This window comes from Corapipo altera, unplaced genomic scaffold (assembly GCF_003945725.1).
Source record: "Corapipo altera isolate COAL_440 unplaced genomic scaffold, ASM394572v1 45, whole genome shotgun sequence".
NCBI lineage: Eukaryota > Metazoa > Chordata > Aves > Passeriformes > Pipridae > Corapipo > Corapipo altera.
The window spans coordinates 27,889,888-27,917,206 of NW_020884877.1; the positions used below are offsets into that span (position 1 = coordinate 27,889,888).

The 27,319-nt window shown below is 38.7% G+C and overlaps 1 protein-coding gene across 1 annotated transcript in view; it reads right to left on the reverse strand.

Annotated features, from left to right (window-relative positions):
• Positions 1-15,878, reverse strand: part of NCKAP5 (NCK associated protein 5) — a 373,153-nt gene extending 357,275 nt beyond the window's left edge. The window contains exon 1 of the mRNA XM_027637160.1: positions 15,686-15,878. The gene's annotated coding sequence lies outside the window, so the exon portion shown is untranslated. The remainder of the gene's footprint in view (positions 1-15,685) is intronic.
• Between the last annotated feature and the right edge of the window lie 11,441 nt (positions 15,879-27,319).

Sequence of the window (27,319 nt, forward strand, 5' to 3'; positions counted from 1 at the left end):
ATGTTAACAAGAGGACAGGATTTGTGATGTGGACATCTAACTGTTGCATAACAGAATGAGGCCAAAATTATACAGTGATCACCTTTAAATGCTTTTTTCTACTCTGATAGTCCTACTTGTTTGACAGCCAGGCTTTGACTGAGAGGAAATAACCAGAACTAGTATTATCCCTCAGTAATGAAATGAGAAGGAAAATAATATCACTGGCATAGGTCAGGAAGCAGCGATGAGAAAGCAAAGATTGTCATCAATGCAAATGTTAGTTAGAATGAACAGGCGACCTAAAGGTGAAAGATTTTATATCTCATTACCGATCTGTGAAGAGATTCAGTTTCCTGAGAACCTAATTGAATTGAATTGAATCTGTCACTGTCTGGCTGTATTTCCTTTGCCAGCTCTGGCGCTAACACCACTGTGCATATGCTTGCTTTTGTTGTGGTCTTTGTCAGAAAAGTACAGTACAGTACAGTTTTCAGGGCCTTTCAGAACTGAAAGAAAAAAGGATTCCAGAATTAAGGAGTTGATGTTTGTTTAACAGATCACAGTTAGGTTCAGCTCCATGAAATCACTATATCTTGCCAGCCATGGGCCAGTCAAAAAATGGGCCAGGTTTGTACTAAGAAATTTGATTATTTCCTTTGTTTTGGTTTGGTTTTTTTCCAAATGGTAGTGTTTTCAAACCATCAGAGCAGGAAAGAAGAAAACTGCACCTTCATAAAAGGTGAAAAAATCCTGCCTAGTCACTACAAGGCAGCCATTAAAATGGTTTCATTAACACATCCTTATCTCTTCCCATCAGGATATTTAGCCTGGTCATGACTTGAAATGACAAAGTGGAAAAATAATTAATAAATTCTCCTCTGAGTTGATGTTTCAAAACTCAATCCTCAGGAAACAAAAAACTACAGCCACATGAGCATTTCTGCAACCTGAAACTTAGCTAAATGTTTTTTGTTTTGCCCCAGTGTATTTCACAGCAGTGCCATGAGCAGGCCCTGCCTGCCTAATGCCCAATACTCCCAGGTATTTGCTTAGGCTGGTCAGCAGTTCATTAGCACTAATGTATGTGTCGTGCACTCACACCCACTGGATTAGGTTGCTATTTAGATAAGCAAGCTGCATTTTTGCAGAGGGAAGGAGAATGTGCCATGTGCCAGCATTAATGAGTTAATTAAATTAGAAAAATTCCAATGCAGGAAGCTAAAATGCTTAGATGAATAGAATATTATGGGAATTATAAGACAGCAAACACAGCACTGTTGTACCATTCTGCCTACATACCTAGATACTGAATGGCTTGGGAAAGTTATATTAAAAAATATGCCAAGTCAGTCAGAAATATCTGGATAGAATAATATTCTTAATAATTGTTCATTTTCCTGTGGGATAATTAATTTTATACACCTCAAATTTCTTACAATCTCTACAACTGTTCCAAAGGATATTCACAGAATATGCTGAGTGCAAAGGGACCCAAAAGGATCATCAAGTCCAACTCCTGGAACTGTACAGACATCACATAGAGTCAGCCATGCCATGCAAGTTATTTTGTGACCCAAAACACTCCCTAATCCAGTGGTCCTCTAGTTCTGATTGAAAACTGTCCAGTGGTCACAGATTCATATCATGGAATTATAAAATGGCTTGGGTTGGAAGGGACCTTAAGGATCACCTTGTTTCAATCCCCACACCATGTGCAGGGATGCCATCCACCAGACCAAGCTTCTCAAAGCCTCATCCAACCCCATTCAACACTGTGCCAGGCATCCACAACTTACCGGGACAACCTGTTCCTGTGCCTCACCATCCTCTGAGTAAATAATTTCTTTCTAACATCTAACTTAAATCTCTCTTCTTTTAGTTTAAAACCATTCCCCCTTGTCCTACCACTATCTGCCTGACATGCACCAGGCCATGATAAAGTAGCCCCAAGGAAGTGTAGGAAGGGACAGAGCCAGGAACAAGGAACCTCCTCATCTTTTACCCTGCCTTGGCAGGGAGGTTGGACTTGATGATCACCAGAGGTCCCTTCCAACCCTAATAATTCTGTGATTCATAATGATTTTTAAAAAAGTACAATGACACTGACACATGGCAGTCTACAAAGAAACTGTGGGTTGACTAATTTGAGAGCCAAACACTGCAGATCTCTCCTGCCCTTACCCCATCCCTCAAAACAGAATCAGCAGAGCATGTAGGACAGTCTCATGCCATTTTTGACTGGGGATCACTTGCCAGCAAAGAACAGACCCTTAGTAGAATGTCCTAGAAACACAGCATTTAACATAAAACATCTCAGCTATAAAGTCCACCCTGCTTCAGACACTGTTTTCAAAATACATTTATGCTTTCTACATGCAAGATAATCTTCCATTTATTCAGCAAACTAAACAACCAGTAAAGCTTTCTATAGCACTGCTCCTAGGATTTAGACAAGTTAAGATTAAGGTCTTAAATCCAGCAAACCTACCAGTGTGCTCAAAATAATACCAGGAATTTCAATACATCAGAAAATAAAGAATATGGCATTAAAGATGTTATTACTACGACAGCTGTCAAGATGAATTGCATGAGAAGCATTTAAAAGATTTATATCTCAGTATCTCACCAGGTTAATTAAATGGATGCATGCATTCATTTAAGAGGATAAGGTGGGTTGCAGTGACATAAAATGAGAGGGCACAAGATTACGTTCTTTCAGCATTAACAAGAATGGGTTGAACCAATATAATTTCCGTATTCTGTAATAAGCATGATTCATCCATTGCCATTTTCAGCCCTCATTTTCTTTCTGGCAAAAAGAAGACTATGAACATTTATAGACTAACATAATCAAAGCTTTAACCTTTTCAGTGTTTTCTATTTGGATTGGCTGTCCATTTTTATCATAGGATTTCAGGGCCATGCCTCAGGGAGGAGAAGAATCGCCAGGAAATTACACCAAAGAATGCTGGAAAGGTCAAAGGATTACCCTCCCCTGTTTGCTTTTATGGGACATATGAAACATTCATATCACTCAATAAAATTATTGAGACAAAAATGATGAAAGATAAGCAGATAGAATGCATGAATCTGTTGTCAGGACAGCATGAAAAAAAGGATATATTACTGTGTTATCATCAATAAAAAACAGATTATGACAATGGTGTTTCTGTATCCTTAGCTCCTGCACTGAAATCAAATCCCTCAGAACACTGTAAGACCTGTAACCAAGAAACAGATATCCAAGCAAGACTGTGGCTATTCAGGCTGAAGAAAACCTTAGACCCAAAGCTCCCTTTTCTTGGATCAGTTTCTAATCACTCATTATTATATATTACTTATTACTCTATATTATTATAAATTATGTGATATAGGTTATTATGTGGTAAATGTGGATTCCCTTAACCACCGAGCCTCTTTCAGCAATGTTCTGCTGTCTAGGCTGTGAACCTGCAAACAACATGCTCTGAACAGAGCAACAGCAGCAGCTGCCTCTGGGGGTTTCAACACACATTTGTCTCCCGTGGGAACCACAGCCAAGCTTAGATCAGAAACAGGAACTTCCAGGTACCTGCAGAAGCTGAACTCTAGGACCTGAGGAAATTTCACTGTTCCTATTCACAGATTTAAAGGGATATGTGGAGATTTTGAGGTTCAAAAACAAACACCCCATTCATATCCCAGTAAAAGACTCCTCTAGCATCAACTAGGTGCAACTTCTGTAATTTAGTACATCATTATTAGAGTTGGTTCTTTCTCATAGTAAAATGGCTGGCTGGTAGCAGAGATCCAACAAGAATTTAATCAAACACTTAATTACAAATCTTCATCAGAGGCAGTGGCATCCAGTTCATCTGATATGTTCCAATATTCAGAAAAACATACGCAATTAAATCCAGCATCTGAGTCAGTCTGACAAACAACTAACTGGAGGAAAGAATTTAAAATACACAGTCAAGTTTTCTACACTTTGCTCAGTTTGATTTGTGTTTTCTTCTTGTTATTCTTTCATTGGTATAATCAAGGCACTACTCAAGTTAAGTCTAAGAAATTCAGACCTATATGTAAGACCTGTATCAGGATCGCTGTTGCAAGCAATGGTGGATTGCCAATTCGCTTTTTGAAACTAGAACCAGGAGCTTGTGAAACGTGCCTAAAGATCCCTTCTTATTTGAGACAGATGCATTTCAGTCAGCATCTCTTTTGCCTGCCCATCTGTTGTAATCATAGTCCAGAGGGACCACTAAAAATCATCGGTTCATTGTGCACACTCCACCCCTTCCACCTGCACTGCTAAAAGGGATCATGTCTGCACTGGTCACAGGATGGCTCTGACACAGTGTGTGATCTGAACACACACTGTCAGACACCAGATAGTGAATAGACTTGGGAGCTTTACTTCTGTTACTTCTCTTGTTTCTCATTCACTCATTTTGCAGTCTGTGCACAATAAAGTATTTTGCTACAAATATTTACTAACAGTACTTTTTGTTGAAAGAAAACAGTTTTGTGAGATGAAGTGTCCCAAATGACTGCAACTCATTTTGGTCCTCCTTGGCAGCAGAGATGAAAGGAATGAAAGATCATTTATTTACTGTTGTATTCCAGCTCATGGATATGAGGAATTATTAAAACATTTTAATGTAGTGATGGTGCTCAGACATCTGGTTTTACTCCACAGAGCATTCGGTAACACTTCAAAATGCTCACATGGCTCAAAGGAAAACTCATAAGAGAAAATAAGTACTGTAAAAAATGTTTCCTAAGTTATTAGTAACATCTTCAGCATCCAGCTCTGTACATCCTCCTTAAATAACAAAAGTCATTTGCATCAGAGGGAATATTTCAATGTCTAGGCTACAGAATTTGTTCCTAATGAATATGGGGCTTTGTGGATTGTAACACTCTGTCTCACGTTTTCACCTTGCTGTACAGACAGTCCTGGTGGGCCCGGGGCTATTTTTACATTACAGGCAATAACCCCATAATGAAGGTATTAGTTCAATACCAGCCCAGAAAAGAGGGTAAATCAGACTTGTAATCCCTTTCTGTCCTATGAAAAATAAGGGAAGATAAGGTACAGTGAAATATATGTCATGCCTCCATGACCTGGGAAGAGGGTAGCTGAGAAAAGGCTCAACTCATCTATTTACATAGTGTGAAAATAGCTCCTCTGGTCCACCATGACTAAAGTCCACCCTGGGAAAGAACAAGAGGGGACAGACAGCACCAGTCTCTTCCAACCAAACCAAAACCGAGTCCCTGGTTTGAAGGAATAGACTGTAGCAAGGAAAAAAGCAAGAACATGCAGATTCATCAGGCTGAGCAGCTCCAGGTGCTTCCCACACAGAACACCATATGTATACGTACCAGAAAAGTTTTTCTTATATTACTTATTTTGCTGCACAAATACCTTCAGAATCATGTAAATCTGTACAGCTGGACAAGCTATATCAACAGCTACATTTTCTTGGACTCTGTAGTCACCTCTTTTCACTGCTACAGGCAAGTCACGTAAGGGATGCGGTACCAGAGATGAATTTGGAGGTGCCAGAACTAATTTAGCTCCTGTAAGGGTGGCCACCAAAATCCTTCAGCTGGTTCCCCAGCTGCTCAGCCTTTGCAGAAGTTAGAAGTCTGCTCACATTTCAGCTGGCCCAACATCATCTAAGGATCAGACCCAAAGGCATTCAGCTCCAATTCCCATGCACACTTCAGCAGGATCTGTACTTCATGCTCATGGTGACCAGAAAGGTGACAGGGTAGGACTCAGCTCTACCACCTTCAGGTTTTTTGTGGGATGTATTCCCTATACGCCAATGAGAATACATAAAGAAAAACTCCAGGGATATATCCCAGCCAATTTAAATTCACTTTATTCTTACACAACAGAGCATGTAGGACTATGGGATATCAAGACCGTAAAATTAAAAGGAATGGATTGATTAAACTCAATCTTCAGCTTATGACCAAGAAAACTATTATGAAAACATTAAAAATGAAGGATGTCCTGTCCTCATCCATATTTTCTTAGATGTGACAGAACACTGCACAGTATTGGCATATTGAGCCCTTCACGTCTTTTTTTTCTCTGCAATTCTAGAACACTCTCATCTCAGTCGCTGAATTTAGTCCTGGGCCAGAAGGACAGAGACAAACTCTATGGAATTCAGAAAATAGTAGCAAAGATGATTAAAGTATTGACTTGGTGGGAAATGATTAACAAGTCCATTCAAAGCAGTTTCAAACAATGACAAGAAGAAAACTAAAATGAGAAGGAATGTCCATCCTCACAAGTTTGAGGGACAGATACTAACACCAGAGACAGAGGAAAATTGATTAGGTTTATTGACAGTAGGCTGAAAAGAAATAAAGAGGAGGAAATGATGCTGAGTATCTGAAGAAATTACCTAAAGTGAAATCCAATGCAGAGAATCAAAGAAACACTTGTCATAGGAAAAAATAAGGCAAGATGAAGTACTATAAAAAACACTGAAAGTGAGCATGCTGCCAGAAATGAGGTGTCCAACAACCCTGACAGCGAAGAAAAGAGTGCTCTATGCCTTTCTTCTCAGTCTCTCTCTATATATGATGCTGTAGTTCATTATATTAGAGACAATTAGAGTTAAAGGCTTTGCTTTAGGAAAAAAAACAAGTGTTACTCCATCCTTCCCCTCCATGCCATCAGCTGCCAGCAGTAGTTACTCCAGTTTCTCAGTGTGAAGACTGGCTGTCACACACTGATTTCTAATTTTACCATCTGCCAGAAATGTAATAAAAATGTAACTTAAAAAAACATTAATGAATTTCCTACTTAAAATGTTCATAGCCCTCCTATGTTTTATGTCATTCTCTCAGTCTTTAGCTCATCTGCGCTCAATTCTACCAAGCGAAATGGCACTGAACATATAGACTGTCATCACAGATAATAATCCAGCACATTGGGATTATAGATACAGCATTATCCAGAAAATATTAGAAAGAAAAGAGCTATACTATTAAAATTCTCTAGTCTTCCTCTCGAGCATCTGTCCATTTTGAATGCAAAGTAAAAATAGTTAAACTAGCAAAAGTGGCACAAAAAAACCCAAACAAACAAACAAGAAAAAAATGACTGACAATTCATGAGTTCATCATTCACTAAAATCTGAAATACATTTTTGCTTGCAGTAGCAACAGTTGGGTTGGCACAGGATTATTCATCCACTTTTTTCTATACAATTCATATAATGTCTCAAAATGGATTTGTTTTACCTGGATTATTTCTTGGAAGTAATGCCAAGCAGATTAAATAAATCTTTTACAATTATAGTTTATGCTCCTCCAGGCTTGCAATAACCGAAGTTAATCAATATTATTCTTTAGTTCAAAATTCAGCTGGGAAATAAAAAGTATTATCGGTGGGGAATGGGAAAACATTAGTACACTTGCATGTTCTAAATGATCCACTTTGAATTTGAAAGTGCATTTTGAGACTAAATATAACCTTTTAAAGTAATTTTTTTATGCACAAGGTTTATTAATCGGGAGTGGAGTGGGCAAAAACAGTATTGAGTATAAACAAGGAAGAAAGGAAGTGTACTTGGTTCACTTCAGGTAAGCCCTAAATGTTTGCCCATCGTTTACGTTGGAGGTTTAGGTTAATTAACTAACTTCTGCTGTCTCAGTTTCTCCACTATACTGTGAAGGTAATAATGTATACTACATATAAGTGCCATCTAATGATTAAATCCTCTTTGTCAAAGAAGTGAAACTTTCTATTAGTGGTGCTCCAGTGTGCCATTACTCTTCTCTATCTACTAGATGTGCCCATCATTATAAACCCAAACAGGGGAATAATCCTCTCTTCAAACTGCCAGTGCAACAGAAGACATTCTGTTTTCATTCATCAATTTGTTATTCTGTCAAAATTAATCTGATTGGAGAAATTCAACTAGAACTGATTTAAACCCAACAAAGAGGTAGAAAGGATTCTGCCACCAAAAGTAGCTACGTAGGCAATGAGACAGACATCCTTTACTCCTTCCACATCTTTAAAACCATCTCTCATGCAGGGAAAACCAGGAAGCATTAGAGCAGCATTTAAAAAAGAAAATTTAGAAGAGGTCCCCTTTTTGCTGTAATGGTTGGGGGACTTAAGCAGGTTTCTGCAGCCTTTAGTGCTGTTCACCCTTGATTTTTCCTGTAGGCTCACAGTAATGTTACCTGCAGCTACTGAAGAGACAAGAATGGGACTCCAGGAAGGGGAAAAGAGGAAACGAGGTGGGGTCTTCATGGGATTTCTTGCCTAAGGGTGTGCCCTAAACCCACAAGAAGGTGTCACATCCTTCCTCTATCCACCCAAACTCAGAATTCCTTTGTAACACACAGGATCCAAACCTGGAATTCAGGTAGAGACAAATAAGTGAAATAGGTGAGAAATAAGTGAAACAGGTAAAACAAAACATATTTTCACAACAGACAACAGCCAGTGGGTAAAAGTGAGACTTCGGGGCTTTACTAGGGAGACAGGACCTGTCAGTAAGATTAGGTCCCTGCCAGGAACAAGGAAAACCTCAGCTAGGGGTTGTGGTGTATACTTGTCTCTGCATTGCCATGCTGCTCATGGCTGTGTACCTCATGAACCATTCTCTTCTCAGGACTGTGCCCAAAACTATCATCTAGTTGATAAATTCTTATCAATGTCTCATTAGAGCTTTTTCTTCTGACAGAATTTTCTCATAATCGAGAAGAAAAGCAATTCTCTGATTAAAGATAAATTGGTAAATATAAATGACAGAACTGGTTTGCCATGAGCATTGGGATGCATTCCCAGTCAATAACACCATGACAGAATTGCAGCTTAAGGGAAGGAATTTACTAGTTTTAGCAAAGCACATAATTAAATATGAGACAAGTCTACAGATTCTCAAGCAGAGAAACAAGGAGAATGGCCAACCTGAGGCTTTGTAGATTGTGCTACCATTGCCTCTTCAGTTCATTTGGTGCTCTCTTTCATTTACTTGTGCAACTCCAAAAGATAGATAAAGACTTTGATCTCAAATATCAGGGCTAATAGAAAGTAACATAACAGAGAGCTGTTTATTAAAATGTTACACCAGGTTTCAATTTAATGCTTTCCTTTGTAGCAGTGGATATCAAAAATCCTTAATGATTTATCTGAACTTTTAGTAATTTCTAAGTGTTTCTTATGTGTAACTGCAAAGAGCAACTAGGTCTTCTACCCCCAGCATTATATCAGTATTAGATGAATATGATCACTGATAATTGGGATTTTAGCCTTTCACCTCTGGATCAGTGTTTCAAACTCAGATGAGGTTGATATTAAATAAAAGTGATTTCTATCAGCGGGCTGCTCAGTGAATCTATGAAATAGTACAAGTTGGTAGTGGACAGGTGTCTATATGATTAAAATACACTTTGCAAGCACAGTTGGCACCCTGGAATTTTCTTATTATGAATCTATAATCTGCTCCCCCAGCTCATAAATGCAAAGTATTCAGCAACACTGAGATGTCATTTAAAAACAAGGAGAATACAGTGTTCTTTGTTAACCCCACAAACAAAGTACCTCTGTTTCTAGAGCAGTTTTGAATCCCTGGAAAAATGTTTCTGTGCACTGCAAAGATTATCATTCAGGCTACTAAAACTCATGAATTCTGAGTAAAATATCAACATTAAAAATAAAGACCTGGACCCCTGTAGGTTATATCTCAAAATCTCTCAGCCAGCACCATGTATGGTGTTCAATGTGAAGAGAATATATATCCACACAGCACCAACAAAGCACAATCACACAGGATGTCCCACATATGCATGAATCTACATTAATGAAGTCAAAATTCTCAGGCATCCACATAGAGCTCAAGCATTTTTGGTGGCAAAAAATGCTAAAAGGATTTTGATAAGAGAAGGTATGCCCAATCTCAACATGAGGTGGTTTCTCTGACTAGGAATCAAGACAACAGTTTTATGTTTGAGTAGGGTTTGGGGGATGGGCAGAGGGAACAGCACAAAAATTATGGCTTTTGAATAACCAAGCCCATAATTCAAGCCTCAAGCCTTTAATCTGTTTCTCTTTAACCCATTCAGAGGTTTTGTCAGAGAAAGTGTGAGAAAATATCTTCCATTAGCTTTGCTTTCTTGTTGTACCAATTCTGAACAAAGCAGGGCAGAGCCCTTCAGGCTGATGCCTTATGGCAGATGCAGCTTCGTAGAACTGTGAGACATTCCAAGACCATCACGGAAATTTTTCTGGACTTGTCAATTACTGACATATGTGTCAGTGGAAGAGGTAAGGAAAACCGTATACAGAATCCAAACAACAGGGAAGGGCACTTCAGTGTAAGTCAATCCCCAGCAGTTTAGATACATGTGCAAAATGTTTCACCTCTCTGAAAAGAAACATTGTTTGGTCTGGTCTAGTTCAAGATCCTGTAAGATTTATAAGAACATAAAACAACAGTTGCTAAATTTGGTACTATTGTGCTGCAGGACAAGGACTACAGATCTACATGAGAACAGAACCCTCAGCTAAACATGGAAACACAACAGAGTTGAAATTAATTAGCTCAAGAGTAGAGTAACTTTAATTTTGTGAAAAAGTTAGAGACTAAGCACATAAAAAAAACCCCAAGAGAATCCAAAGTTTTCTAATGGTCCTACTAGGAAAGTCCTACTAGAAATTTTCTCCTACTAGGAATTTTCTTCTTAAACTGAATTTCTTAGCCACTAATTTCCTCTGCAAGTGGCAACTGAAATATAGGGACAAAACTAACTGATAGGCAACTCTCAGCATTTACCCCTCCAGTCTCCAATTTAAATGTCTTAAAATGAGTCTGTCTTTTACATACATTTCAGCTAGAATGGTTAAAAGGAAGAGGAAGAACAGGAACGTGTACAATCAAAGCAAGTATTCATGCACCCAATTTTAACGTGTTTCTGTCTTGTTGTCTAGAAGAACAACTATAACCTGCCCAAACTGAACCACAACCCCAAAAAGTTAAAAACTGAAGACAGCCACTGTTAACAAATTGCAGATGCATGAGACTCGCCCAGAAAGACTTCGCAAATCAGCAATGAGAGGAAGAGAGAGCAAATCATGCAGAAACTATTTAATCAATGAGTAAAGACAATTATAACATCTGTTAATCTTTTGTGTAGGTTATAATTAGATGCTGCGGAGGAGCAGCCTTTAAGGGGGAGGCAGGGAATCCTTTAACATCTGCCAGAAGGGCAAACACTGTGCAATAAATGACTTTAAATGCAATCAGCAAAATGAGAGCTGAGCAGAGTTCACAAAAGGCCTGTATAAAAGATTGAGGATAACAAAATATTTTGCCAAAGGTCAACTCCTGCAGCACTAGAGCCTGAATAATGACTGCTAGTTTAGAGGCTGCATGAAAAACAAACGTGATTGTACCTCTGAAAAACAATTCTTTTCTCATTTGTGTCATTACAGCAAAAGCACATGCTGCTGCTGTATATCACGTCAGCTTAATGACTTATTAGTGCTCTATCTATCAACCTTGAACAATTTAGAATAAACAGGTAGATATGATGTATTTTAAAGACCAGAATTTAGTCTAATTAGACTGACACAGAACTGTGTTGCACTGTAAAAGTGATTTGATTCTGATTTTAAATAATTAATCATTCAGTAGCTTCTAAAAGATCTAATTATTTACTCATTTTGCCCTTGAAAACAACCATATGCTTTAAGCTGTTCCTCACTGAAGATATGAGTTCAAGAGGGAGTTATTTTATCCAGTTTAACACGGCCCTCTACTGGCAAAATAACCCCCCAAAATCTTACCGCTATGTACCATTTTGCCAGATTATTTCAGAGCAGCAGAGAAGATCCTACATTTTACAGCAGTTACATCAAATCTTAGAAGATAGAGAAGACAGAGAGCTTTAGGAATTTGCATAAATTAAGTCATCCCTTAATCTCTCTAGAATTCCCTTGATGAGAGCACTGCTTCCTTTTACCCACCAGATGCAGCTCTGGCAGTCAACAGAGCACTGAAGAAACAAGCCAAGTGCTCATATCTAGAGGACTTAGTCATTTTAGAAGCAAATCTAGTCCTTTTACTTATGTCAGATTGTGTTGTATTCCTCAAGGAGTACCAGTGTTTCCCAAGAGGATTGCTTCTCTCACATGATTTCAGTTTGCACAATTGGGTAATACTTAGTATAGGCGAAACAAGCATGTTTAGTCCAGCTGCAAAAAGAATACTGTTTGAAATACAAGTGCTAACTATCATCACTGCACAAGAATTCCTGCTTCCTTCTTTTCTCCACCATTACTGAAAATCCACAGTGGTGATTCAACACAGCTTCAATCAAAGTGAAGTGGACAATGAATTTTGCCTCTGTTGTTGCATGTGGTAATTAACTCTTCCTATTTGCATTATGTCTGAGCAACAAAGACACAAAAGGATACGGTAAACTATTGAATTTAACAATTTAGATAACGATGAATTATAATAATCAATTAGCACTGTCAAAGAAAATAATTTGTGACATGCATTTGATTCTGTCCAGACCTATTGTGTGCACACACTATCCAAGGCTGCTTTGGCTCTGGAAAACAAATAGCATTGTCCTGTGGAAAGCTTATCAAACATGCAGTTTAACAGTAGCATTTGTTCTTGCTGTATGTCAATACTAATAGACCATATTTCAGCAACATAATTTTTATCCATTGCTTTATAATCCAACCTGCTTTTCAGGGTCTACATCATTCATAGCCCATATGAATGTTACTACCCATTTCCAGAAGCCATTGCTGCTGTACAAACCACGTTTATCTGATTCACCTGAATGCCAGGCAATGGAAGCATAAAAGATTTCCCACTGTTTTTCACATAATAGCTACCTAACTTTTCATCCTGAAAACATCATGACTAATTTATGTAACCATCAGGGAATACCTAATGTAATTCAGGTTTCCGCATGCTACACGAGCAGTATCAGTAGACAGTACAGAACAGAGTATTACAAGTGTTAATGGTTCATGTTCTATTTACATTGTACATTTATCCTGTTTTAGTAATAAAAATGCATATTACATGCTTTAACTTCTGAAGGTGTTCTGGCAGCTTTGGCATGGATTTTTCTTCAGCATAACTGCAATCCTGCCAGGAGCTGAACACGTGCAGAACCACACACGAGCTGCAGAGCATCCCGCCGCATTTGGCCCTGGCTGCGCTGTGCTTTAAGCTCCTCAGCCAGCTGAGCTTCCCTTTGGCACCTTTGTTCTGTGTCTTTTATCCCAACCTCAGTCCCACTTGTCAGATGATGATAGGCTGGAGTCTGCACTTATTCCATTTCTTTTCAGACAGCGAGAAAGCCCAAAGAATTGACATTCTGTTGGCAATTGTCCCTTTTAATGCCACCCGAGAACGTTATCAGATTATATGCTGTATCCTTGGGCAGATTTCTCAGATCCAAAAAAATTCAACCAGGGGATCCCTCTGCTGAAAAGTGAGTTCACTCTATATCCTAATTTGCTACCTTGGTATATAAGAAAGAAAATGTAAATGTAAGAAGGGAAATTCAAAAGAGGAAAATTAAAATTGGATGCCCACAGGCTCATCAGGTTTTGAGAGTCTGCTTCTGTTTTTAAGGTAATTAGCTGAAGATTAGCTCTTGACTGAAGTGGAATTGTACCCTACTGCTTTACATTTATTGGGGCAGAATTTCTACTTGTGTATAAGTGTTTGAAGCCTTTTACAAAATTTATGTACAAGCACATTGGGAGAAAAGCCCATGAAGTTTTTTTAAAAAGTAGTAAAATTCACATTTTTCAGACTAGTATTTGCACTTAAAAATAAACCAAGGAAGAAAGGTAAGTGGGAGCTGAGGATTTTTTTAATCTCATTTTGTTCTAATAATTTTAAAGATTTTGTAGGTATTTGCCAATATTACCTGAATACTTTGCAAGTATAAATTATCAGTTCTCCACAGTAGATCACCATTATTGGCCACAAGGTGACAGAGGGAAGGAAAGTCTGGCTCATGAGAGTCAGCTTGATAGGAATCAAACTACCCAACCTTAAACCCATTTCTATCCCTAGGAAAGCTTCTATCACAATTCTCCGTTCTTCACTCTTGCATTCTGTGAAAATTTCCAAGTTACAAAAAGGTCTTTTAAAGACCATATAAACATTTTGTTTATACCATTTCTGAAAAAGGAGGATGAACACCTAAGGAATAAAATATGCCCTTCTTTAAGCACCTATTTAAAACCACAAAAGCCTTTGCCATTTGCGTGGCATTAATGCAGCCCACCCCAGCCCACCCCAACACCCCCAAAAGAACATGTTTCAGTTGCAAAGACAGAACAACAGTTCCTAAGTTGCACAGTATCTTGACATGCCATGCCACCTTATAACATCTAAAAAGAAGAGATGGGCAGGTTCTGATCTGCTGTAGAAATAGGGTCACTTGAAAGGGGCATCTGCAGTCATAGCCACTCCAACCTTAATAGGAAGGCCCAAAAATCTGTTGCTATGTGGTACTGAGAGGCCTTGTAAACAAAGTCAGTGGCAAGCAAAGCAAACCAAAATCAATAGTACTGATAATTCAAGAAGAATCCTCCAATTCCTACTTGATTGATTTGTACTGACTTACCCTCATATACGTGCCAATCATAGTTTTCTGATTTCAATCTTTAGAAATGTGCTTTGTCTTCACAAGGACAGACCATTAAATAGAGGTAAACAGTAATAAAAGAGTTCCTCATACCGAGTACTGTGATCAGGTTACTCCCTGGAAAAGCCACTACAACTGAAATTGCAGTAATTTAGAATGGGCTTCTGGTGAAGGATGAAATGAGAAGCAAGAGACCTGGGATTTGTTACTAGCTTTTGAAGTGGGTAAACTAAGTTTTAATAAACCACATCTATGGATCATTTTACTCCTCTGTAAAACAGGAATAATTCCAAGACAATTGCAGCTAGTTGTCCTGAAAATTAGTTAATTGGTGGCCAGAAACAGAGTAGTGTCCCACAAACAGCAGGCAGCGCAAAAACTATATATTCACAGCAGTTACCAGTGTGCCAATATTTTTGCCCTCATGTTTCAGGATTTGTTGGATTTCTAACATAAACACTCTAAACAAAAATTACTGTTTCTCACATAATTGACAATTCATTTTATCCAAAAGGCATCAGATTTCAAAGCACTGTGTGATTCCTTCTTTTAAACTTATACACCTCCAGAACTTGAACAAGGGCTAAAAGTGAAAATTAGTAAAATTTTGCTTTAAAATGCCTGCATAAGAAGCAAAAGGATTTTTAAGGAAAACTGTGCTAAAAACTACAATAAATTTATATTAAAAATTCAAATTAATCTTGAATATTCAAATAAATATCATTAAATGATAAAAGAACAATCTTAAGACAGTCCAGGTTTTGTTCAGTTAATGACAGCACTCATGAGACTTTAAGAATCTTAGAGTTTCATCACTTAAATTAAGAGAGAGCCACTTCAGTGTAATCTCATACAAACAAAAGCCAAAATGAAGTTTTCATTTGTCTTGAACCACAGTCAGATGCATAGCTGTAATTACTCCTAACAACTACATACTTGCCGCTCTTTTAATTAAAGCAAAACTACAAATAGCAATACTGACACACTCCTAGAGAAAATGAGCTTTACAGAGATGATAAAAACACCAAAACAGCAGAAGTCTTACTTGCAGCATTTCAGTTAAAACATGCCAGCCCTGGAGAACTCAGAACCGTAAGAAGTCTTTGCAGTCCAGAAATTCTCTTGAGTTTATCCAGTGTTTATTTACCAAGCTTTAAAAGTCTGTGGTTAGAAGAACAGAGTTAGCTTTCTACACCCTCCACAGCACTGAAGTCCTTCGGTAACAGCAGACATGAAGTTTGCTGATAGTTGGGATTGCTGCTGCTATGTAGTTGCTCAGTACTTGTAAATACAAGCTCTGTGGACAAAGTCCCAAATGACATCACAGGCAGCTGCTTATTGTTGAGTCTTTATTAACCGACTGTCAAAAAAGAAAAGCGAGGAGGAGAGAAAAGCCCAAACTATCTTCCCTGCAGCACAATTTGCATCTTAGTAGGAGTTGCAGTGCTAAACTTCTGTTTACACAACTGATGTTTTCTTAGAATGAATAAACGGTGTTTGCAGAGATAGTAGAAAAGTAAGAAAAACTTAAACAGCTTCACCATGCAAAGAGCACAGGGAGAAAAAGAAAAAAATGCCAGCGGTGCCTTTTTAGAATTTATCACTGAATTCTCCTGATCCTTTTTTTTTTTTCAAATGTAGAAATATGTTACTAGGGATGCAAACCTGCGTGGATTTTAAAGCCCAGAGCAGAGGACTTCAGTATCTTGAAATGAAAGTTTCAACTCATTTCTAATTTTAAAAGTTGCAGAATTACAAACTGTGATATTTGTAAGATTTTAAGACAGCTCAACTTCAGTTACAATGTGTTTTTAAGAAAACCCTCTTACTTTCCAAAGATGAACAACAAAGTACAAACTCGTACTTTGTATATAAGGAAGCAAGAAACAGCATCACACATAGTTATTCACTAGGTGCTAAGAGGATAAATACTGACCTTTCCTCCTCAGAGGGAGAAGTCCAAGACTAAGTAGCACTTTGGAGCTGAAAACATACTCAATTCCCACCGAGGCACGGGGTACTCACTTGAGAACTTGTCCAGCTACTAATCTGAATCTCTGTCACTGAGAGTTCCTGCTGAAAGGGAGGGGCTGGGACTCTGTCTTGATTTCTCAGAAGTCAGTCCTTTCAAGTCAGAACTTCAAACGCTGGAAGAGCACCACCAAGGCTTGTGACAGACTGAGCTCTGCTATCTGTGCACGTTTCCACACGAAGAGGTTCAATATTGGAAACACCTGGCTACTCACATCTAAACACCCTAGACTGCATGTTCCATAAACAACAAAACAACCGAAACTTGAGCTCAGTGATGAGCTTAGGCCAAGTTTTCACTGTGGTTTTAATTGCTACACATAAAAGCATCAACCCAAATTCTGTCTGTATTTACAGAGAGAAAACCAATCTTGGGTCAGATCCTCAGCTGCTGTAAATCAGGCTAGATGCAATTACACACCTGAACAAGAGCAGTCAGCGCCAGCTGAAATCCTGCTTTTCCCTGCTAGAGTGCCATTAAAAACATTTGTGTGACCTTAATGACAGAGTGCCTGATTTTCATGGTGCTTGCCCTGAGTGGCAGCAATACCCTGCTGACACTGACGGCTGAGCTTGCTGGAACTGTTTATGTAGGCAATCGCTACCTCTGCCACTTGCTGCCTCTAAAACACAAGTTTGTACTTTTGATGGAGATCTGTTATAAATCCCCTACATTTATTCCCGTGGCTAATCAGCCTGTAGCACACAAGTAACACCACACTGTGTAACTGTGAGATATATTTACCACCCTGCCTCAAACAAACAGGGTTGTTTTCCTCTTCCACTGCACTCAGTAAGGTTTTATGCCTTGCTCGTTAAGAGCTTATTAGTTTGATCCAGGAAGTCTTCAAAATACTTTGAAAGTGAAGTGGGCTATGGGAGTAATAGCCACTAACATATAATTTTCAATAACACAAATTTTGAACCATCCAGATTTAATTCCAGCTTCACGAGTGCCATTTAAGTAAACATGAACAAGACTGTGTGCTTGCATATACAGCTCCATAAGGCTTCATCTCATTCCAGCAGGAACAAGCCCATAAGACCAGTAGAAGAGGTAGATTTTGTTTAAACCTGATGATGACTTACAGTGTGTTTTCTCAGACCAAGGATAAGACTCGTTTTTACACCATTAGAAGTATTTATAAAATTGCAAAACACCAGTTACGTTGAAGCTCTCTTGAAAAGAAAACTGACTGGCTCCAAGACACCAATGCAGACAGACACATGTAGTAAAAAGAGCTCATACTTATAAAATGAGAAAACTACAGTTTTAATTGAAAAAGCCAAGTGTTTAATAAAATAAAAAAGGACGAACCTTAAGGGAAACTGCAGCTCTCAGGAAGAAATTGTATTATTCAGCAAAATTTAGAATTTACTAAAGAATGTTAATGCATTTCTAAAGATAGTTAATGCATTTCCAGTCTAAGCACATCTAAGTGCTTAGACCAGGATCAGGACAGTAGATATACTATTCACATTTCTCTGGTCAGGCAGCATTGCAGAGGCAGCGACTTCAGTTGCCTGAAAGCAACTTTTCAGAGATTTACATTGAAGTTCTATCTCAATCCTTTACAGAACTGGTGGTTATTGTAGAAATATATATGCAGTGAAACAAATACTGATATTTGTGGGTTTGACCAGCAAGTTATTCTTCCCCATAGGAGGATTGCCATGTGGGTGGACAACCGATTCTGCATTCTTCAAATTACAGCCTTTATTAAGGGAGTGGCCATTAGATCACCCTGTCAGTGCACTTATCCATCTAATTTCTATTCTAAGTCATCATAATATATAGCTGCTGGCTGTGCAGATACAACTTATTTTTGGCAGGAATGTCATGGATTTTGTTAGAACAAAATTAACCACAGAATTCAATCCATGACTAGCTACAGGTTGAGTGAAAAGATAAAGAAGTTGAAGTAATGAGCTGCAGCAGTTGCTCCTGGGCTGATGTGCAGTAGGGTGAACTGATTCATGTATCCAAGGAAATAACTCACCTTCATACTGCCTCATTTTTGATGAGCAGACTGGTAAGATGAGACATAACAAACTGATTGAAGTACACATAGATACTAGTAAAGCTTGTCAATTAGCCTCTTGCAGTACAGCCAGGATCTGTTAAAAACCCCATGTCTCATAACAACACAAAATACTATCTTCAGGTTCACTGTCCACATTTGGTTTTAGTTTGTTATCTACTCAGAAAGTTCCTCCTCATTGAAGAAGGGTCTGATCTTCCCAGAAAATGCAGTAAGTGGATGGCATCGAGTCACCTCGACTGCACAACACTTTTTCTGAAGCATTGCAGAAGTCCCTCCAGTTCTGATGTGCTTGTTCACTTCTTACCAGCACAAGTGCAGAAAACGGCTTGGACCCAGGTGCCTTGGGTTCACGCTCTCATTACAGACCCATAAAGCTGTGGCATGAGGTGATCAGCCTCACAGCCAGACTAGGGAGGTGGTAAGAGCTAAGAGTATTTTCCCTGAGGGATGTCCAACTGTGCTGCTAGTCCAGTGTGGTTCAGTACAGCCTCAGACAGCAAGCCCACAGGCCATTCTTTTACCCTCTGATACTACTCCTGGGGCAAGGATAGACAAGCTGACAGACTGAAAAGTAGTTCAGTCTAGAAGGACAAAATTGTAGGGCATTAAAATCCCAACAGACTGGAATATAATATAAAATCCTAAACTGTTCCATTTTTATCCCACAGTAAATACTCAGATCACTGGAGGGCAAGTTTAAAAAACAGTAAAATAAACTGTAGGCTGCAGAATTTGCCCTCCTTGGAGTTAAACATGGTTGGAAGTCTTGAGCTGATTCCTAAAATATCACAGAAATTTCTCCTGAATGACACCAGGGTAATGAAGAGCAAATGTTCTTTGAAAATTACTGTTATTCTCACTTTTACCAACACACTTAAGCATGTCTTACAAAATATTTACCTACAAGCATGTGAGCTCGTCACAAGTTAACACAGCAAACACTTTTCTGGGGTAGCTGGCAGAGATGATAAAACTGAACCAAATAAGTTGAAATATGTAGAGAGAATAAAAGGAAGAGTGTGGCACATGAATCTCCTCAAATACTCACTGTCAAAAACAGGCCTTCAGTTGTAGCCGTTTGATCAGGCTGGCAAGCTTTTGATCACAGAGGTAGTTTGGGGTTTAACCTTACTGGGTGATTTTTCAAGGCTTTTTACCTCCCCTGCATGTCAAGAATAGGGAAAAGGTGTTAAGCAAAGGTAAGTTTTACCACTGGAACAAACAATAGCTCTCTCTTCTGTCACAATTTATGAATTTAGGCTTTGGCGAAATCAGTAAATTATGTATAACAACAATAACTGCGTTCTAATCGGCCCTTGTGCTACACACAGGGTTGAGGATATCATCAGTCTGGTTTGTACTTTCCAGCTGTGCTCTCAGTGCCTGGCCCTGCTGCGCTCTCCTCTCCAAGAGCTCCCAGACAGCTTTCTGTAGTGACCTGTCTCCTCCTCAGTTCTTCTCATGATATTCCCTCTCCTGGAAGAGGACCTTTATACAGAAACATTTACTTCAGCTCACTTCAACTTTCACTATGGGAAATCCTGTCCTTAAGTGTCAGGATGAAGCCTTGACACCCTATTCTGGCACATAAGAAAAAGAAAGGCTAAAATGAAATGTTTAATCCAGCCTTTTCAGATGAGCTAAGAACTAAAATAGGCATATATGATTGTTCCTGCTATAGCAGTGATTTGCAATCAATTTCTAAATCTTTTTCAGTTCCATAATTTTTGCTTCAGTAGAATTCTATGAAAAGCATTCATTGGAAAAAATTGATGGAATGTCTTTAAAGGACATTGGCTTTCACTACGAATTGCTTCATTGTAAAATACAATATTAAGCAAATCATAAGAAGTTTGGTTTGAGTGTTGCCACTGGAAGAGGTAGGCAGAAGCTGGATTTTTGACTTACAACAGAACTCAGAAATAGTATAAATGTGATTACAAAACTTAAGTACATAGGACTGGCTGTCATTAGGTCCATGAGTTAAGCCATTATCCCTTCTTTGCCCTTCCTGTTGTTTCTGGAATCAAGCAATTGATTCAGCCACCAGTGACCTTATCCAGAATTAATTGAAATCAATGGCATTAGTGTATTCTGGAGCAGGCCCAAAACCAATGCATGTTCAAGGGCTTTTCTATATCCTTAATCACACAAGTAAGCCTCTGCAAATTTAGATTCCAATGGATTCAATCATTAAATCAGTTACGCAGTGTTTAACTTCACATATGGACAGTGGTTTCCTGCTGGATATTGAAAGCAGCTCTATTAACAGGAGAAGGCTATTTCCATAATCTATTTGTGATAAAAGCATGTATTTCTACAGGTGTCAGTGTTCCAGCAGGGCTGGTACCTAATGAGAAGGCTGACTAATTTGCACTCTCCTCCTGCCTCCTCGGACATGTCGCTGTATGTCAGAAAGCAGAGGTATCAGCTTGTGAAACACACATTCCTCTGATGCAAGCATCTGGCTTCTTGGCAGCCAAGTCGTGACAGGTTCTGTAGCAGCTGTGATGGCTCCATGCTCTTTCAGATGGTTAAATAGTCTTGTTTTTCAGCCTAGCTGTTTGTTTTCCTGCTGCACTCCTGGATGAAAGCCCACTCGCCCCTTTAATCAATAAGCTGGCCGTTGGGTTGAAGCAATTGGTTACATTTTTGTACATGTCAGAGCACAGATTCTTGCCCAGAGACTGCCAGCTCTACAGCCCTGTGCTCTTGACTCCATGCTTAACCTTGTTCTGCTCCGTCCTGACACCTTTACACACCAAAGAGAGGGTCATCTTCCCAAGCTGAGAGCAAGCAATAGAATAGCTGTCTTCAACTCTCAGTCATAGGATTTGATGGATTTCACAGCTCCTGCTTTTTTACAGGAGATGGTAATCAGATCAAAGAGAGCAAATAAGGAATACAATTTATTTATTTCAGATGGCTTTATAAACTGTCCTCCCATGTGCACACACCAGATGGAGATAAGAATCTGGCTAGAAGCTTTAGCTTTACGTTGTGTAGCACAGAGGTAACAGCACATCAAATTATTAAGAGAAAAAATTCTTCAGAGAAGATTACACAAATCTGAAGTAAATTTTATTTAAATTTGCCTTTAAACATATTATGAAAATCTACAATATAATGAGCAGTTCCAAGTAGCTCACTCAAACAAATGAGCACATGGCACTACCAACACCAAATGTGATAACACAGTATTAAAAAGGGATATTCTCACAGGGATACCACAAAAATCAAAAGCTGTCATCTGCCTCTCAGCCATTTGTAAGCCATATCCACCTTTTCACTCTAAATGATAATCTGTGTCTCTCCTCCTTTTTCCCCATGTGTTGCTGCTTATGGAGGAAAAATAAGTAATGAACTGACTTGGCCAGGCTACGTTTTCCCTTGCCCGGCTTTTACTCTTTGCTCTTGTACTTGCCATATGAAGCTTTTTTGGTGGGGTGCAATTACTGTTATTTCTACATTTGCCACAATAGAGAAACTGAACAAACAGGCCAATTCCTGACCTTGTTGCAGAGAGCTTGATGAGGGAGCAAACCTTCCCTGCCATTTACCTGTGCTCCACTGATCCCTTGATGAGGACCCAGTAGCAGCCTGGTCAGTCCTGTCATCCACTGTTTACCAAAGCGCACACATACACACACACACAGTTAACCAGTTCCCACATAGAGCTCTGGTCACTGGCCAAATTGACACCTGTGGAAACAACACATCAGTATCACCCTGGGTTCTAACCACTCCAGGTCACACGTATCCACAGCAACCAGAATCAGTGCTCAGCACCATCCTTTCCAAAAGGCTGTAAGAAAACAACGAGTTTGAGATCTGTTAGTATCATTTAAAGTTCTCTTTGGGTCTTTCCATTCCGTCTTCAAAGCAGTATGGGTAAGAACCACTCCCAGCATATGACTTATTAAATTAAGAGCTGCAACAACATGCCTTTTTTAATATCATATAATTCCATATTGTGACATACAATATAAGTTGATAAAAAGACTCATTTTACCAAATGACTATTATCAACAACAGTCTATCTGAAGTGCACTGCCAGTGTTCTGGTCTCCTAACACCCCTAAAATCCAAATAAAGTTGATCCACATCACAGGTAAAATTTTCAGGGGTTAAGCAGCTTGCTTAAAGCCCAAGAGGAGCCACCAACAGACTCAAGTCTAGGAATAACTGCTCCCAGCACGGCCAATGGAGCCCTGGACAATACCATGTAGTCTTACACAAAAGTGCTTCAGTGCAAGTCCTCAGGCTTCCTGTCCTCTTGAAAAATCCTGGGTTGTTGTAGAAAATGTTTATAAACTGTACACACAGTTTAGGATTTCAATAATATGCTACGATTACTTTAAATCTGTGAAATACAACAACTCATAACACGTACCTACACAGTTTCCAGGGAAGGAGACCAAAGTTCCTCTTTACAAAAAGGATGATGAAAAAACACAAAATTATTTTTTTGAGGAAAAAGGTTTCTTAGTCTTACTGCAAGAAAAAAGCCTCCATTCTGTTTCTCAGGATAGAAAAGGGCAGGTATATCAAACAAAAGCTGTGCTGGTTTACCACACTCCCTTCTCCACTACAGTGCTGAAGATTTTATTGCATGCTGTAAAGAGAGGGAAAACTCATCTTGTAGTCATATAAACACAGTGAACAACACAGAATAAGTATCAATTACTTTTGAAAGTTTCAGTGATAGCCTCAACCCCTGGGGATAATTTCAAATGGTATGATAAAGACTTCAGTTAGATTAAAACATCAAAAGCAAACTAGCATTCAAAACTAAACAATTCTGTCTCTGCTATAGAAGTTACAATAAATTTTCTGAACTGGCAGATTTCCCTCCTAGCTGTTCAGCTGTTCCTTTCCCATAGGTAAAACAAGTCAATCTGTTTGAGAAGACAATTTGCCACCCAGCTTACTTAATGCCACACATTAAAATAAAGTTATTGAATAATTTTGTTGTCAAAGAGCTGTTTTAATGGGAATCCATGGTTAAAAGAAACAACCACAATAGAGGAATACAATCAGATGGTGTTGACTTCCATGTGAATTAGAACTAAGTAAAATCACTTTTGGTCTCATTTTACACAGAACTTTTCTCAAGTCCTTCAACAGATCCCTGCATACATGTCATTCGCTGTTTACTTTAATCCCATGATCCAAATTTGGCTCAGTGATGTTAGTATAAACACAAACATGACTAACAGAAAAGAGTAGGTCTGTGATAAATTTTTATTCATCTGGAATTAAACATGATAAATTCCTGTAACATACTAGCAAGTCAATGTAGCTGCATTTTCCATTCCTTTTGTGCCAACATATGTGACTGTGGAAAGTGCATGGAAGTGCAGAAGCCAGGTGCTGGGTGTATTCACACAGTGCTGTGAAATGACTTTCAGAGATGTTTGAGGCAGCTTTGAATGAGTTTTTGGTTCTGAGAAGCAACTTGGCCAAGTTAGTTCCCGGCATGGAGCACAGCACAGGAAATACCCTCAGCAGGGGCCTATGGGAGTGTGTTACAGCCCTGCCCCAGCCCAGACAGCAGGTTCAGAGCCAGCTCAGGTATCTCCACATGACACTGCCCTATGACCACAGAAGTATGAAAAGTGTCCATTCTGCTTTCAAAAAGAGAAAGCCGGGAAATACTTTATCTTCACAGTGTAAGTCACAACCCAAAAAGGCTTTCTTAGTCATGGTGTGAGCTCTGTTTGATTCATCCTACAACAACATTCTTAACTGAAAGAATAAAAGCAGCTCTGAGGTTGAGTACCAACTTTGAAACAGTCTATGGGAACATGAAGTAAGGCTCACCCTTGCTTTTCGATAAAATGAAGGGCTAAGGCTCAGACCAGTTCACTGCCTTATACCTGCAAAAGATCAAGAAACTCAAGTGCAAACTGACCAGCACTGCTGGGCTCTGCTCCATGTTCCCTTGACTTCAAACACAACCTTAACAATTCAGATGAACAACTCAACCTGCTTTCAAAGGCTGAGTGCTGTACACTTAGCTTTCATACACTCATGGATATATATGTGTTAATGAAAAGGATTAGCTATCACTAGCCAGAACCATTTGCTTAGGATATTTGGAAAATCTTGAAAATATGAAGCCTTTGCAATTTTAACACAGATATTTTCACTCTATTTTATGCTCTGCTGAACAACTTGGATCAAGTTTTTTGTGTTGACCTAGAGGTCAGTCATGGCAGACACCTGGAATAGCCTCCCTGACGTCTGCCTTGCCCTGTTGCTGCTTCCTTATGGCTCCAACTTTACCAATACAGCAGTTCCCAGCACGCAGAAATGCATCTTGCTCTGTATGAGTGGGTGTTATCAGTTAGCATTGTTTATGTGATGCCACAGGTAAACGGACAAAGTCTAAGAATTTTAAATAAGGCCCATTGTGCTCATTGTCTCCATTTCCTTTCAGAGCTCTTCCAAACATCCCAGAAGCTTGGACAAGAATAATTTCTACAGTGCTTCAACTTTGGCAGATGTCTTTAAACAGATGGAAATCATTGTTATGCAGCCTTAGGACATAGCAGGATCTCTTTTTGTTTCTGTAATGAGGCCCAATTAATATCTAGGACTTTCTGCCACTCAAAGGATTTCAAAATATCAGGATTTCAGCCAGAACTGTAATGCTGGTGTGTGCTTTCATGACACAATCTAGCTGTAATTTTCTAAACCAATATCAACATAATTAATGATAGTAATTTTTATTCTATAGAAAACTTGGGTATTTCACAGTATTCAAAAAATACCTACTATAAAAGACTTTTTTGTTCCCATTGCATGGTCAGCATTACATCTTAGTGTAGTTACAAATTAGAGTAATTTTATTGAGCTAGACAGTCTTTGGGCTGGTGTCCATGAAAGTTTTGCTGCAAAATAAGACAGGACAGTATAGTTGTCACTCTGTGCAACCTTACCATGTAGAGGGCATTAGAAATATCTGCACAGAGAACTGGTGTAGAATAGCTATTTTTTTAGCAATTTGCTGCTAATTTTCCAGTAACTTTTCCATGTAGACAAAATCCTAAAACCAGGTTTCTGTTTTTAGGGCTTATGCACTTCAGAACCTTTTACATTAAATGATACCAATGAAAAACTGTATTTATAAAATATTAACAGATTAATACCTAATTATAGCTTATTCATCTAGCAGGACTGCCAGGGTTACTGCTACCCCTGAAAAAGTCAGTTTATGAGTGCATGAAATGCCTGCAGCAATTTTTGAACTTTGTCTTGGTCATTAGAAGTTTGCTCTGAATATTTAACAATCCTGGGCAAATGATGACACTTAACTTTACAGTTCACCTTTTTTTTTCTTCACCTGCAGCATTAGGAACCCCCTGAATTAAATCTCAGCATCTTTGCTGAAGCCAACAGGACTATTAACTAACTGTGGCTTCCAGCTGCAACCTAACATATCTGAAAATTTCCACCAAATTCGGCATCCTGGACATCATACTTGAGACAGATTAAGACTGAATTAGATTACCCAGATGCATTACAAAAGAGAAATTTACAACCAGGACTAAACTGAACCAATGTTACTAAAATACAGTGGAAATTAATGTAAATATGCTTGGTATTTTCTTTCCTCTCATCCCCTCCTCTCCTCAGAAATATTCAATGGCCAGATAGTTGGCAAGATAAACAGTAAATGTCGCTCTAACTTAATGGGGGCTATGTACCAGAAATCGTAAATATAATGACAGGAGTTGGTTTAATATTACGTGTTATGATTTTAAAAACATATTTAATTACTACTGTCAGAAACTGTACTAAAAATAGGTTATTGAGTTGCATTTTTTCTACATTACAGATAAATGTAGGAATGCAGCATTCTCAAGGAACTGTTTGTACTAGGCACCGTATTTCCTCTCCACCCAGCAGAACTTCCAGAAGAATCATGAGAATTTTGCAAATATATCAAGGAGAGAATAGACACCACAGGCTGTAAAAACTAGATCATAGACACGCATGTATATGCAGGTGCTATAAGCAAACTACATTTTCTTCCTGCCAAAAAGGCCTCTCTAATCTTCAAGTTAGTGAAAATGTCCTCATAACTCCAATATTTTCCCTGCAGCCACAACAATTTTTAAATACATATGCAGCCATTTGATTTTATCCCTCTAGAATGACAACTCAGCAAGTAACAGTGTCCATCAAGTGCCTTGAAAGTTACATACATTTTATATATATCTTGCAAATTAGTCTACATATTCAGGCTCTCTGTATAGTCATTAAAATCCTACCACCATTTTTCAAGAAAGGGAAGGAAGAATGTTGAATTTAGCTATTCCTATAGCCCTGACTCTGGCATAATTCTCCCTCAATTGAACAGAGAGTTAAAGTGTATGGGGACATTAAATGACTTCAGCTCACTGCTCCACCAAATCATCTTCATAGAGCTGGTTTAGTTCAGAAATGTTTGGTGTCAGGAGCTGAAACCACAGTTGCTCATTATCCAAGCAGCTGCCTCATATGTGCTGGAGTGGGGCTGTCAGACACCAAGTCACTCAAGCCAACACAATTTTAATTCAGTCAAAATAATGGTATCATCAGGCCTTATACACTTA